The sequence below is a fragment of the Mixophyes fleayi genome, chromosome 1 (genome assembly GCF_038048845.1).
Source record: "Mixophyes fleayi isolate aMixFle1 chromosome 1, aMixFle1.hap1, whole genome shotgun sequence".
NCBI lineage: Eukaryota > Metazoa > Chordata > Amphibia > Anura > Limnodynastidae > Mixophyes > Mixophyes fleayi.
In genome coordinates this window covers 363744471-363749233 of record NC_134402.1, presented here as the reverse complement: position 1 = coordinate 363749233, position 4763 = coordinate 363744471, and positions in this window count along the sequence as shown.

The window sequence follows — 4763 nt, the reverse complement described above, 5'->3', positions numbered from 1 at the left end:
TTCTTGATGCAGTGGCATCATGGCCCAACACACTAGATTATATTGTTACAAGATAATCAAATTTGTTGGCCAAGACTTCTGTCAGGAATCAGACAGGAACTTCTGGACAGTCGCCACCTGGAACGAAGGCACTGAGGGGTTGGTATTCACCAGGAACACCCGCAAAGGGGTATGGGCTTAGCTGTTATCCCTTCACAGGCTGCGGCCCTTCGGGCAGGTATCAGACATGGCTGGCAGGTGGAGAGAAAACAGGTGGAATTGGTAAGGAATCTGCAGAATAACGAGTATATGGAGTTTTCTGGAATGGGTGTAAAAACCAGGAACACACTGGCATGGATGTAATTAACCAGGATTACACTGGCGTGATATAGGTCTGCCAGAACATGGGAGAGAGATTTACAGGAAAATAACCTTGGTGTCCGGCGTGTGACAACTTCAGTGATAACGTCTCCCCCTACATTGCTTTCAAGCAGCCTCAATCTCTGAGAAACAGGTCACCACATACTAGACAATCTGCACTATATATTTCTGGGGAGATGCAGACTAATATAATACACAGGGGGCAGTATTTGTAGTACAATGTGGGAAAATGCTGTGTATTATAAGGGCAATGCTTTGTATAACAGATGGTCACTGCTGGTCATGAGGACTGTTCTGGTATAATGTGCTGTTGGGAGCACCGTGACGTCCAGAGGACAGGCCCCCAATACCAGTTATAGTGTCTAGGTTGCAGTTTGTTCCTAAGATGGCTCTACATAACACTATACTCAGTTCTGTACATATAGCTTTTCTCTGGATATTATATGAATAGGGGCTGCCTCAACTTAACAGAGCACGGTTTAATATAATTTTAAGATAAAAAGGGGAATAATATTCTAACAAGACCAGGGGGTAAATGTATCAAGCTAACAGTTTTCCGGCAGGTTTGAATAGTGGAGATGTTGCCTATAGCAACCAATCAGATTCTAGCTATCATTTTGTAGAATGTACTAAATAAATGATAGCTAGAATCTGATTGGTTTTTAAAACCTGCCGGAGAACTCTCAGCTTGATACATTTACCCCCAGGTAATTTCATTTGGCACTACAGCTACAATCCCATTTCTATATCAAAATAAGGAAAGTAGAGAGAGAACGAGAGGGGTGAGGAAGGAGAGGTCAGGGAGACAAAATGACAGCTAGAATCTGATTGGTTGCTATAGGCAACATCTCCACTTTTTCAAACCCGCAGTTTAGTAAATATACCCCTAGGAGTTAAATGAAGTACAATACCTTTTTCTACACATTTATGCGGTGTATCAGTTTTCATAAATATGTTCCACTGTGACAGAGTGAGAATGAAGACTTTTTGAGGGAATTGGACCAATCAGGATGTGGTGAAGTGAGCAACAGAATGAAGCATAATAATTACATACATTAATAATAAAGTACACTGGATCATGTGAACATCAATGTAAAGAACATTGGATGGCACTGAGCAGTTCATTTACCATAAATAAACTCTTAGGTGACCAAAATCTATTTATATAATATATAAAGTGTACAGATAGAATTTGCATGAATATATATATATATATATATATATATATATATACGCAAGTTAACCCCGTGCATGATACTCATGCAGTCTAGTCAAATCAAGCTACTTAAGGTCTTAAAAAGGTTCGTGTCATGCATTTTGGCCTAGCCCAGGCCTCCTCAGGGGAAGAGCGTTACTTCCCGACGCAAGCGCCCTTTTTAATGTGTGTTCATGAGGTGAAATTACCTCACGAAAATGAGTTTGAGCCCTCAACTCGTAGATTTAGCCTTTACTACCCCTCCCACGGGGGGTAGGGGGGATGATGGAAGTTAACTGACTTCACTATTCTAATTTTCTTTGTCAAATAATGTCAGTATACCAAATTTCAGGTCAATTGGATGAGCCCTTTCTGAGAAAATAGTTTTTTACACACACACACACTAACACACGCCGCTAGGCTTTTACTTTTATATATTAGATAATGCTAAGAATTTAGTAGGTCAGTGTATAACTCCACCCAGCAGGTGGTGCTGCAGCTTGTATTTTTTTTTTTTCACACACAGACTAACACATGCCACTAGGCTTTTATATTATAGATATATATATATATATATATATATGCAAATTATTGTCACAAACTTTTCTGCTGCCTTCTGGTGTAAAAATAAGCATATATTTCAACTGTTAACCTATATACTTGAAAAGTGGAGATTGCAGCTAACGTGCATTGAGTGAATTTGAAAAGATATTTGGCTGAGCTGTCACAGTCCTCTACTTTCTCTATTCATTACACTATATCTTGGGAGACAGCTGAAGCAGCTGTCACTAGTGTTAGTTTTTACTTTGTTGCATTAATGTTGCTACAGACAAACAATTAAAAAAATCAGTTTTGGGTGGAGTTCCATAAGTTAAATATAAATGCAAAATATTTTGCATACTAACCTGAGTTCTAAAGATGTACTTGATCAGACTGTCCTTTTCCTGGCCAGCAGCATGTTATAGACAGACAGCACGCTGTCTATGTGAAAAAAGGCTGCCTCAGCAGGAGCTAGGAGAGTATCCTCAGACCATAGCAGACATGTGGGTACTTACTTTTGCTTAGACAGTCATTTTAAATCCAGACAGCAAGTTGTCCATAAACAATGTGCTGCCTGCAGGAGGAAGGACAGCCTTCAGAAACCACGGAGGATGAGGGTGGACCCTCCAGGTGCGTTGCCAGAATACAGGTAAGTAATATTAGGCATTAAGGGAATTTTCATAAGCCATCTAATTAGCTTTTAAGCTAGTGTGCTGTATAAAAACTGAAGTTTAATGGCTCTTTAGACAAGATCTTTTGCAGGATTTTTTTTTAAACTGAATTCCAGAATGAGCCAAGATTAAACTGATATCAATATCAGAAGATATCAATATATTCTGAATGCAGCATACAAAAATCATGTTTAAAAGGGCCTTAAATGTTGTTGGGAATATTTCCTGGTCAAACATAAAAAGCAGAATGGAGGCATGAATAAGCGTTACTGAGGGTGAAGATGCTAAGGTGGAGGGGGCTGTCACACCTGTGTCTGTTGCCATCCTTGTCTCTCCTACTTTCTTATTCTCAAACTCAATCTTTCAAAAACTGAATTAATAATATTCCTACCCAATAACAGTAGCTTCCTGCCTGACATTTCTATTTCTGTTGATAACATGACCATAAATCCCACCCCGCAAGCTCGTTGCCTAGGTGTAATCCTTGATTCACAACTGTTGTTTATTCCCCACATCAACTCTATATCTAAATCATGTTACATACACCTAAAGAACATTTCCAGAATACGCACATATCTGACACAAGACACCACAAAAACATGCACTCATCATCTCCCGCATCGACTATTGCAATTCCCTCCTTACTGGTCTTCCCAAAGTCAGACTTGAACCCCTACAATCTATTTTGCACGCAGAGGCTAGATTGATTTTCCTTACTAACCGTTATTCCTCTGCTGAGCCACTCTGTCAATCTCTACATAGGCTGCCTGTATTTCAACGAATCCAATATAAAATTCTTCTACTAACATACAAGGCCATCAACAAAATTGTACTTTTCCTCACTTGTCTCAAAATATCCCCCCAAAGCCTTATGCCACAGCCTATTGGATAATTGTGTAATAGCCACACATTTCCTGCTGCCAAGTCGCTCAGCCAATTCTGATAAGTAATGTGATTGGCCAGGTGTATCCATCCTCTTTATGGTAAACAAAAGCATGTTTCTCTTTTAAAAAGGTGGGTATGGGTATTTTTTTTTTTCTAAATATATAATTATTATCTTTGTTTTTCTTTACAGCAATAAAATATTTGCTGATGATGAACATTTGTGCACCAGTAATGTGGGCTAGTGTGTCACCCAGACTACAAAATACCATTGCTGGTTAAGGAAATGCATTTCTGGTTCTTGTCACATACATTAAACACAACATATTTTTGTAACAAAAATCTGTGACGTTATAGTATAAGTCTAAAACACCAGAACATGCCTGGACAACTCTCTGAACACTGAAACATTTGCAACTCACTGGTCAATACCAAGACAAGTTATGTTGACTCACTATGATACAGACACGTGTATTCTGCAGCCAGTCAGCAAGTAACTGCAATACCTCAATTTGTAATAAATATCCAGTCTCTGGGGGTTTCATCACAGAAATTCTGCAACTTTTAAATCATTTCCTAGGACACTTCAGTGCTGGGTATGAATGAACGTATATGCATGTTACTAGTACGTACCTATACTTGGGTATAAATATTAATTTATAAAGCCCAGCTGCTAGGAACGGATAGTGAGAATTGCACCCATTATGCAAAACAAGAGGAAATCTGCTATGCAATTATTGCTCAGTAATGATTGCTAAAGGACATTACCAGACAAACATTGCTTCTGCATCTGGGAATTAGGGGTAGTTGGCAACTCTGTAAGTGCTGTGTTCCTTTACATATTATAAAATATATATTAGGCAAGAAGGTGGGTGGATTGGACATTTATGATCCACGTGAAAGAGAAGCCAGCTGCTATGTTCACACGAACAACCTTTAGCACAGATCTCTTACATGCCACTCGCACTTTATAACGATGCCATAATCACTTATTCACCCGGTTGCTAAGCAAACGTAAGACAAATTCCGGCTCAAAATTCAGCAAGACTTGTGTTAACAAAAGCAGCCAGCAGGTGGCGATCGTGTAACGGTCCGCTCTCTATGGTAATACCTTA